This window comes from Oncorhynchus mykiss, chromosome 24 (assembly GCF_057628025.1).
Source record: "Oncorhynchus mykiss isolate SJ-2025 chromosome 24, ASM5762802v1, whole genome shotgun sequence".
Lineage (NCBI taxonomy): Eukaryota > Metazoa > Chordata > Actinopteri > Salmoniformes > Salmonidae > Oncorhynchus > Oncorhynchus mykiss.
This window is the reverse complement of record NC_143045.1, coordinates 4,841,027-4,852,778: the sequence shown is the minus strand read 5'-3', so window position 1 is coordinate 4,852,778 and position 11,752 is coordinate 4,841,027. Positions and strand designations below refer to the sequence as shown.

At 41.4% G+C, this 11,752-nt stretch overlaps 1 long non-coding RNA gene across 1 annotated transcript in view; it reads left to right on the top strand.

Annotated features, from left to right (window-relative positions):
• Positions 1-10,529: 10,529 nt before the first annotated feature.
• The window catches only part of LOC149972342 (uncharacterized), a 40,000-nt gene continuing 38,777 nt past the window's right edge, over positions 10,530-11,752 (top strand). The window contains exon 1 of the long non-coding RNA XR_016491277.1: positions 10,530-10,668. This is a non-coding gene — a long non-coding RNA (uncharacterized LOC149972342). The remainder of the gene's footprint in view (positions 10,669-11,752) is intronic.

Below are 11,752 nucleotides of genomic sequence, written 5' to 3'. Positions count from 1 at the left end.
GCCAAACATACACTTGTAAAACTGATCATTCTACCAATCCTCGACTTCGGCGATGTCATTTACAAAATAGCCTTGGAGGCCTACCCTACTCAATAAATTGGATGCAGTCTATCACAGTGCCATCCATTTTGTCACCAAAGCCCCATATACTACCCACCACTGCGACCTGTACGCTCTCGTTGGCTGGCCCTCGCTTCATACTCATCGCCAAACCCACTGGCTCCAGGTCATCTACAAGACCCTGCTAGGTAAAGTCCCCCCTTATCTCAGCTCGCTGGTCACCATAGCAACACCCACCTGTAGCACGTGCTCCAGCAGGTATATCTCTCTGGTCACTCCCAAAACCAATTTTTCCTTTGGCCTCCTCTCCTTTCAGTTCTCTGCTGCTAATGACTGGAACAAACTACAAAAATCTCTGAAACTAGAAACACATCTCTCACTAGCTTTAAGCACCAGCTGTCAGAGCAGCTCACAGATTACTGCACCTGTACATAGCCAATCTATAATTTAGCACAAACAACTACCTCTCCCCCTACTGTATTTATTCATTTGTGTATTTTGCTCCTTTGCACCCCATTATTTCTATCTCTACCTTGCACATTCTTCCACTGCAAATATACCTCAAATCTAAATCTTCACCACCATGGCCTTTTTTTTGCCTTTACCTCCCTTATCTCACCTCATTTGCTCACATTGTATATAGACTTATTTTTCTACTGTTCTACTGTAATCTAAATCTTCACCACCATGGCCTTTTTTTTGCCTTTACCTCCCTTATCTCACCTCATTTGCTCACATTGTATATAGACTTATTTTTATTTTTACTCTTTGGTCCCCTCTTCACCTTGCTGTTACTTATGTTTGTTTTACTCCATGTGTAACTCTGTGTTGTTGTATGTGTCCAACTGCTTTGCTTTATCTTGGCCAGGTAGCAATTGTAAATGAGAACTTGTTCTCAACTTGCCTACCTGGTTAAATAAAGGTGAAAATAAATACATAAATACAATTTTAAAGAATCTGTGCCATTATAGTGTCTGTGACAGCATTGGCCGCATCATTGAGGCTATCTCCATTTCAAAGTAGTCAATTATCTTCTTCTCTATCGTTTGATTCCTCCTAAATCCAAGGAATCCCCACCCAGTTGACTACCTTAAAATGTTGGAAACAGGGCCTCCCGTGTGGCGCAGTGGTCTAGGGCACTGCATTACAGCGCTAGCTGTGCCACCAGAGACTCTGGGTTCACGCCCAGGCTCTGTCGCAGCCGGCCGCGACCGGGAGGTCCGTGGGAAGATGCACAATTGGTCGTCCGGGTTAGGGAGGGTTTGGCTGGTATCCTTGTCTCTTCGCGCACCAGTGACTCCTGCGGTGCGTGCTAACCAAGGTCGCCAGGTGCACGGTGTTTCCTCCGACACATTGGCTGGCTTCCGGGTTGGATGCGCGAAGCAGTGCGGCTTGGTTGGGTTGTGTTTTTCGGAGGACGCATGGCTTTCGACCTTCGTCTCTCCCGAGCACGTACGGGAGTTGTAGCGATGAGACAAGATAGTAATTACTAACAATTGGATACAACAAATTGGGGAGAAAAATTTAAATAAAATTAAAATGGTGGCCCTCAAAGGTAAAGTCCATGCTAAAATGGGTCATATACATGATAAATCCTCTATCTATCTCTATGACAACAGGCACAACTTTCAAAGTTGCCAAAATGCCACATGCCACACACTTATATCAGTGCATTCGTAACAATTATTATGACTATTATGAAACTTCTATTTGATCAAATAAGCCTCACGCAGAAAATTAGCAATTCATTTTTTGAAATTTTACACTCTCTCATTGACCGCCATACAAAAATTCCTCACGTTGTGGGCTTATTTTTGGGAACAGATTGTGGGCTGAGTAAAACCTCTCGCTTCGCCTCTTCCTCTTTGCCTACATCACGGCAGCTCTGACTTATCTTCTACCCAGAAGTCCTTGCTCTAATACGGGAGCCAATTAGAATACAGATAGCCTATGGACAGATATCAGGATAAAAGTCCTACACATATTAGAGAACGACTGATATGGATTTTTTTAGAGCAGATGCCAATCTTTTGGGTGTCATAGATGAGATTTCCCACACAGCGTCACTTCCTGTTGAACCCGGAATGAGGCAGCGCTTAATTCGCTGGTTAGGAAAGTTTTGAGGTGGTGAGGTGTTCTATTGGAAAAGTTTTGTTACTAGCTAGCTACCTTTTGATTTTGGATCCCGCAACGCGGTTGGTATCAGTTGCTGGGACCGCTGCTATCTGTCCAGGGATCCTAACGACCGAGGGGCTGATGATTGAACTGTTTGGCGTAGCAGCTAGCCTAGCTCCACTGTTAGCTGCCTATCAAGCTAGCAGGGTTTCCTTGAGGTATTGAACACAGCCGAGCCTCTGGGTTCGTAGCTTTAACACCGCAGCACACACACACACGCTCACACACACCAACTGATTAATGGATTGCTAAATCTGTAGGTTTTTTTCTATTACTTTGCTTGTTCTTTTGCATATTATGTCTATAACTTGCTAACATCAGATAACATTAATATATTAGCCATTTATGAGACTCACTTAGATAATTACCTTGATAATACAGCAGTAGAAATACAAGGATATAACATATATAGAAGAGACAGGAAAGCTTATGGGGGAGGTGTTGCTATATACATTACCAGTCAAACGTTTGGACACACCTACTCATTCAAGGGTTTTTCTTTATTTTTACAATTGTATACATTGTAGAATAATAGTGAAGATATCAAAACTATTAAATAATACATATGGAATCATGTAGTAACCAAAAAAGTGTTCAACAATCAAAATGTATATATGAGATTTGAGATTCTTCAAAGTAGCCACCTTTTGCCTTGATGACAGATGTTCACACTCCTGGCATTCTCTCAACCAGCTTCATGAGGTAGTCACATGGAATGCATTTAAATTAACAGGTGTGCCTTGTTAAAAATTAATTTTGACTTCTTATGCGTTTGAGACAATCAGTTGAGTTGTGACAAGGTAAGGGTGGTATACAGAAGATAGCCCTATTTGGTAAAACACCAAGTCCATATTATGGCAACAGCAGCTCAAATAAGCAAAGAGAAACTACTGGCCATCATTACATTAAGACATGAAAGTCAGTCAATACGTAACATTTCAAGAACTTTGAAAGTTTCTTTATGTGCCGTCGCAAAAACCATCAAGCGCTATGATGAAACTGGCTCTCATGAGGACCGCCACAGGAAGGTAAGACCCAGAGTGACCATTGCTGTAGAGGATGAGTTAATTAGAGTTATAAATGCTTCACAGAGTTCAAGTAACAGACACATCTCAACATCAACTGTTCAGAGGAGACTTTGTGAATCAGGCCTTCATGGTCGAATTGCTGCAAAGAAACTACTATCAAAGGGCACCAATAATAAGAAGAGACTTGCTTGGGCCAAGAAACATGAGCAACGGACATTAGACCGGTGGACATCTTATCCATTGGTCTGATGAGTCTAAATGTGAGATTTTTGGTTCCAACCATGTCTTTGTGAGACGCAGACTAGGTGCTTCTACACCTGCATTGCTTGCTGTTTGGGGTTTTAGGCCGGGTTTCTGTACAGCACTTTGTGACATCAGCTGATGTAGGAAGGGTTTTATAAATACATTTGATTGAATTTGATTGATAGGTGAATGGATGATCTCTGCATGTGTGGATCCCACCGTGAAGCATGGAGGAGGAGGTGTGATGGTGCTTTGCTGGTGACACTGCCTGTGATTTATTTAGTATTCAAGGCATACTTAACCAACGTGGCTACCACAGCATTCTGCAGCGATAAGCCATCCCACATGGTATGCGCATAGTGGGACTATCCTTTTTCAACAGGACAATGACCCAACACACCTCCAGGCTGTGTAAGGGCTATTTAACCAAGAAGGAGAGTGATGGAGTGCTGCATCAGATGACCTGGCCTCCACAATCACCGGACCTTAATCCAATTGAGATGATATGGGATGAGTTGGACCGCAGAGTGAAGGAAAAGCAGCCAACAAATGCTCAGCATATGTGGGAACTCCTTCAAGACTGTTGGAAAATCATTCCAGGTGAATATGGTTGAGAGAATGCCAAAAGTGTGTAAAGCTGTCATCAAGGCAAAGGGGTGGCTACTTTGAAGAATCTCAAAAAAAAATGTGGTTACTTCATGATTCCATACATGTTATTTCATAGGTTAGATTTATTCACTACTATTCCACAATGTAGAAAATAGTAAAAATAAAGAAAACCCTTTGAATGAGTAGGTATATCCAAACTTTTGACTGGAACTGTATATATTCAGAGCCATATCCCTGTAATTCTTAGACAAGATCTCATGTCAAGTGTTATTGAAGTACTGTGGCTGCAGGTTCACCTGCCTCATCTAAAGCCAATTATTGGAGTGTTGCTATAGGCCACCAAGTGCTAACAGTCACTATCTAAATAATGTGTGTGAAATGCTTGATAGGTTATGTGATGTAAACAGAGAGGTCTACATTCTTGGGGACCTGAATATTGACTGGTTTTCATCAAGCTGTCCGCTCAAGAGGAAGCTTTTCACTGTAACCAGTGCCTGTAGTCTGGATCAGGTTATTAATCAACCTACCAGGGTGTTTAAAAACACGACAGGAACAAGATCATCCACATGTATTAATCACATTTTCACTAATACTGTAGAACTTGAATCTAAAGTTGTATCTGTACCCCCTGGATGCAGCGATCACAATATAGTGGCTATATCTTGGAGAACCAAGGTTCCAAAAGCTGGGCCTAAAATACTGTATATTTTTATTTAACCTTTATTTAACGAGGCAAGTCAGTTTTAAGAACAAGTTCTTATTTACAATGACAGCCTAGGAACAGTGGGTTAACTGCCTTGTTCCGGTGCAGAACGACAGATTTTGACATTGTCACCTCGGGGGTTCGATCTCACAACCTGTCGGTTACTGGCCCAACACTCGACTGTGACTCTTATGTAAATGATCTAAAATATATTTGTTGGTCTGTTGTGATTAATAAGGAACATCCAGATGCTGCACTTGATGGATTTATGAAATTGCTTCTTCCAATTATTGGTAAACGTGCACCTGTTAAGAAACTGACTGTTAGAACTGTTAAGGTTCCATGGATTGATGAGGAATTGAAAAACTGGATGGTTGAAAGCGATGGAGCAACAGAAGTGGCTAATAAGTCTGGCTGCACATCTGACTGATTTACTGCAAATTGAGAAATGATGTGACTAAACTCAACAAAAAGAAGTATAAACTGTATTATGAAGTCAAGATCAATGATCAATGGGAGAAAAAAAACTTTTGCATACTTTAAATGAAATTATGTCCAGAAAGACAAATTCAACTCCATAATTTATCGAATCAGATGGCTTATTCATCACAAAACCACTTGATGTTGCCAATTATTTTCATGATTGCTTCATTGGCAAAGTGGGCAAAATTAAACAGGAAATACAAACAACTAACAGTGAGCCATCGTATTCATGCATTAAAAAAAATATAATAATGAAAGAAAAACATTGTAAGTTAGTTTGGGACAGGTGGGACAATTATTGTTATCGATCATTAATAACAAACCTCCTGGCATTGTCAGCTTAGATGGAAGGCTACTGAGGATGGTAGCTGACTCTATGGCCACTCCTATCTGTCATATCTTTAATCTGAGTCTAGAGAAGGAAGGTGTTTGTCTTCAGGCCTGGAGGGAAGCCAAAGTAATTCCGCTACCCAAGAGTGTTAAAGCAGCCTTTACTGGTTCTAAGCAGACCTATCAGCTTGCTGCCAATTCTTAGAAAACTGTTGGGATAAATTGTGTTTTTGACAACATTTCCCAGAGACAGCCATGTATGTATGCATTATCGCATCAATTTTAAAATCAAACAATACATTTGACTTTGTTTTTACCAATCTAACTACATAACATAACGGTAGTAAGTGTATTTGAATGGTAAATCTCTTGATAAATGAATAAATGGTAAATTAATATGGCATAGGCCTACTCACAATACAGATATGCATATTCAATATGTGTGCATGCATTGAGTGTGTGCATGCATTGAGTTATTGAGCTTGTTTCGGCTGATCAGTGGAGTCTATGGTGCTACAGATGACAAACAATCTGTTGGTCTTCCATTTGGGACTTATATTAGCCTACTGATCAGCAACATTTGCATTGAGGCATCACCCCAGTATGTCACGCCTGTATGGAAAGACATCATATAGGCACCGCTGTTAGTTTGAGAATATGAAAGAGCATCTATTCAATGCAAAAGGGACCACCGTAAACATCATGATTTGTGATCACGGCTACTTATGAAACAAGTGTTTTTAGTCATTGTCTGTGATCGGGATAAAGTTGTTGTTTTTCTCCAGCTGTCAGGACACATCTCTAAACTTGCGGTTGCCAGGACGAAATTTTAAACAACTCAATTGGCAATTTCAGCTATCTGTCAAGAAATGGGCGGGTTAGAATTTGATCTTACTGCTACAATTGGATAGGGGCTATATATCTTCTCCCTTTCAAATCTCCTCACATCTCTCTCCATCGCTCGTTTCACTTACTGCTACTATGAGAACCAGATTCATGGCGATGACATTTGCTACCAAGCCATTAATGTGCATAATGTCTAAATAGGAGAGCGAGGGCAGTAAAAAAAAGTTGAAACGACGCTACACGTTCTGTCTGAATGACTCAAATCTGCCCATAATTTGAGAAAGTGAGAACTCACACACGAGCGCTGATCTACACCTTTCTTGATCCATAAACATGCAGGAAGATTCGCAGGTAGCTAAACCGATTGCCAACCTTTATTTAGGCATTTTAAAACACTTCATTTTTTCCTATTACCACAATCATCTAATTCAACTATCAGCTGTCAATTTACGGATACGATTGGGGAGGGGGTCATATCAGCACATCAGTAAATAGCTAAAGTTACACTGCAAGTCAGATCGCTCGTTGCCAAAAATTGTGCACGTTCAAAAGGATAAGCAGTTAACGTTAGCTATCTACGTTGGCTATTAGCTCCTATCTGATATCTTAGCACTATGTTTATCTAGCCAGCAAGCTAGATAGCTAACACCACAGATGAAAGGGTTAGGTATTGTAATATTGCTAACAGGTCACATAGCTATCTGCTTAGCTAGCTAACTAACTTGCTTATTGCATGCATGTCATGGCGCGTCAACACAAGCCTTATTATTAGTGAATTAACTAAACTCATATTTGTAACTGACCTTAGTCACTGTGTCAATTCATCCATTTCTCAATACTGCACTTTTCTGTTGGAGAATGATCTAGCTTGCTGCTGATGATGATTTTCCCAGCTAGACATTTCTCGGCATTGTGCAGAGCTTGAGGCATAGCAGCAGTTTAGCTATGTAGAGGGAATTTCAGCAAAGCCGATAGAGAAAGGCCGATATCAGCCCGATATATCGGCTTGGCCGACTATTGTCTTCTCTAATGCATATGCCACATCACTTCCAGTCCCAAAATAGAATAGGGCTTATAGTGCATACAGCTAGGCCCACAGTTGGTCACGGTTATGATTTCAGTGACTGATCAATTTAAACAAGCAAAACTGTTTACTCAAAATGCATGTTATATTGCAGCAATGGGTCTTTGCTATTTTGATATATTGATCATCTGAAAATAAAATGGTCTCACTAACCTGGTTTTGGTGTTTGGGCTCCATTAGATATTCCTACTCGGTTTCTATTCTTGAATTTGATAATTAAAGCTTACAACTAAGCTACGATGTGATTATGTTTAAAAAATTTAATAATTTAGCAATATTTCCCTCGAAAATTGGGATTCGTCAGGTTTCCAGGTTGACAGGCAAACAGAAGTGCATTTAAGCGTGCAAGGTTTATCCAGTGTTGCTGGTCAGGCTAATGTTTCTAATTCCCAGGGAGAGCATGTCTCTATCCCTATGCTCTAGTGTTGCTTATGGTTAATTAGGAAATTGGTATGCTCTGGTTGCATTCTGGGTAAGGTGTGTCCTACTTAAACCTGGTCATTACTGTCTTGGCCAGACTGTCAGCATACCGGTGCATATTTGATGCTTGTGTCATCTTTTGAAAGAGCGCTAGCCTACTTATATTTTGAATCGGTTCAGTTTATGTCCCTTTCATCATCCTGCTTGTTATTTTTGTGGAACAGGCCTATACTGAATACAGTTTTGCCCGGCTTTACATCTTCAAATTCTCTGTTAATGAAAGCAACATCCTGGGCAATCAAACCGTAGGCTACCATCATTGTCTGCCTCCTCACTCTAGCATCCAGCGCGACGGCCTACCTCACACAGTTGAAGATGCTAATATCGGTTGCCAGTGGTTACTGTGTGAATCTGTTGCAGACAGAATCCTGGAAGAGGAGAGCCTCTGATCACAACCATAGATAAATGCAAGTCACCACCCGCACCTGCCAGAAAAAGGTACAATGACTGTTCCAATGACGCAATATTAAACAAGGCAACAATAAACATGTCGTCCCTCTCAAAGGATGCAACATCCCCCCCTTGGGCCAATTGAGATATTGTGTGTGACTAACACATTTCAGTTAATTACTATAGCTCCCGCCTTGGGAGAATCAGTGTCATTTTGTAAATGCCGGATCTCTATGGCAAGACGCATCATTCACCCGAGTTACGTCAAAATTAGGCCAGTGCTTCTGAGATATCGGAGACAGATGGACGGCTGGATGGAGAGCCACAGTCCCTTCCCCGATTTCATCGTGGGGGACAATGATCCAAAGAGTCACGAGACAGAGGAAAGGTCAGTTCAAAAGACACAGGAATTTAAAACATCTGCAAGACTCATATTCACGGATGGTCCTACCGCTCTCTCTCTCTCTCCCTTCCTCTATATCTTTCTCCCCTTCCCCTCTCTTTCTCTCCCTTACTTTCACTTTCTGGGAGCAAGCGGTAGGGTCGTGGAGTGTGTTCGCTGTGGAGTGGAGGCCTGCTGTGCCCTAGAGGAAATTCTCAGGGTGATCGATTGGGAGGATTAGGACCGGCTTTGGGGCTCAGAGGCCTGGATCTGAACAGTACTCTCAGGAGAGACCTGGGAGAGCCAGAGGGGAGAACCAGGGGGAGAGTCAGGGGGAGAGAGGGGAGAGTCAGGATGAGAGGGGAGAATCAGGGGGGAGAAAAGAGAGTCAGGAAGAGAGGGAAAATGCAAACGTGTAACTGTCAGCAGGCAGCATGAGGGGCGGCCAGCCTGGGAATGGTAGGGTCAGGTTGATGTGAGTGGCACTCTGTGTCTCCCACATAATGCTTTTTCCATGACTTGAGGTAAGGTGTGGATAAAGATACAAGCCTGTGTTTGTTATGACTTTATGAGAACCACAGATGCCATTATGTTGCCACACAACATGATGAGCCAGGTCATGTTCTGTCTATCTGTGTGTAGAAACTATTTTTCTCATGATCGGTCAGCTCATTTGCTTTCACGCCGCTCTCCCCTGGGTGGGCACGGTTGGAGCCATGATTGATTTCGGAATGGAGAAGAGGAGAGAGACGGAGAAGAAACAGTAGAAGACCATGGGGAAATTATGGCAGAGCTTCGTGGACCTAGAATTAAACAGCATAATTAATCAAGCAAAAAACAAGCACGTACTGTAGCTCATGCATTTATTATTTGAATTTTTTCCACTTCAGGAAAATGCAATCAGCGCACATGTTGGGGCCAACTAATTCACGGCACACGACAGTTAGGCCAGCCACCCGTTTTGATGGACCACTGACCCCTAAAGGTGGCCCCGGTATCAGTTGGACTTAATGGTTTATTTTCACATTATCATCTTCACTCTCCCTCCTCATGACATGAACGTAACTATCAGCAGTTTCTATTGCTCTTTACTATTATGTTACGTTCCAGTTGCACATTTTACACATGACAGCATTGACCTATTATAAAACAGTGGAGGCTCCTCGGAGGAGGAAGGGAGGACCATCCTAATCAGTGAATTCCATTTTTTTAAACATGTAAACATAAAAAAGGTATATATATATATATATATTTTTTAGATAAAACAATACTAAATATATTCCCGTCACCAAATAACTGATTAAAACACACTGTTCTTCAACAAAGGACTACGGTAGTCTCAACAGGACCCTCAAGGGTAGCACCTTGGTGTTGCCAGAGGACAGCTATTTTCCATCCTCTTATGGATACATTGACTTCAGTACAAAACCTAGGAGGGTCATGGTTCTCACACCCTTCCGTAAACTTACACAGTAATTATGACGACTTCCGGGGTTTGTCCTCCAACCTATCAGAGCTCTTGCAGCATGAACTGACTTGTTGTCCATCCAATCAAAGGATCAGAGAGTAAATCTAGCACTGAAAGCATAAGCTACAGCCAGCTAGCACGGCAGTGTAAAAAGTGTGGTGAGTAGTTGACTCAACGAGAAAAACAATAGTTGATCAGTTTTGAACAAATTCATTTGTTCAAAAATTAAGGTAGAAGCAGCAGAGAGTACTAATTGCATTTTAGTTTACCTTTCACTTGATTAGCTAGCTAATTCCTACTCAACAACCGGATTCAAACAGATTGGAATTGTATTTATGTTAGCTAGCGGGCTAAGGCTATCCAACACAACAACTCCTCCAAGTCAAGGTAAGCTTTCGCTTTTATTAATTTATTGCCACCGGGGCCCGCTGGTATAGCTGCTAAATTGCTTGCTGTGCACTTTACTATGTGATTGTAAACATAGATTGAATTGAGGGTTTACTAACGTGTTAGTTCTAGTAGCTAGCTATGTCGACTATGATGTTAGCTAATATGGTGACAACGATGTAGCTGTGTAGCGGTTAGCGGTTATGGTATGAAGGTTTGGCTTGGAGAGATTTTTCCGCCCGGTCGCAGAGACAGCTCAAGGAAAAGGTTGAGAGGGTAAGAGCACATAGATGCGAGAAGGAATTATACAATGGGAAAAGTGAGGATGCTGTAAGTGGCTGCTATGAAAATTAACTGTAAATTAATGAATTACATTTTATTTTCGTGTCAAATCGCCAATTGGCAACCCATCCCCTATGGGATTAATTGACAGATAAACAAACAAAATAATTCACTATGGTAATTAAATTATAACTCTTCTCCCATGTTCTCTGCATTGCACAGTGAAAAATCAATACATAATAGTAAATAAGGTTATCCAAACAATACAAACAATTACATTCCAAGAGCAGTAAAAGAACATATACGTACATACATACATACATACACAACATACATACATACATACATACATACATACATACATACATACATACATACATACATACATACATACATACATACACTGCTCAAAAAAATAAAGGGAACACTTAAACAACACAATGTAACTCCAAGTCAATCAAACTGTCCACTTAGGAAGCAACACTGATTGACAATAAATTTCACATGCTGTGCAAATGGAATAGACAACAGGTGGAAATTATAGGCAATTAGCAAGACACCCCCAATAAAGGAGTGGTTCTGCAGGTGGTGACCATAGACCACTTCTCAGTTCCTATGCTTCCTGGTTGATGTTTTGGTCACTTTTGAATGCTGGCGGTGCTTTCACTCTAGTGGTAGCATGAGACAGAGTCTACATCCCACACAAGTGGCTCAGGTAATGCAGCTCATCCAGGATGGCACATCAATGCGAGCTGTGGCAAGAAGGTTTAATGTGTCTGTCAGCGTAGTGTCCAGAGCATGG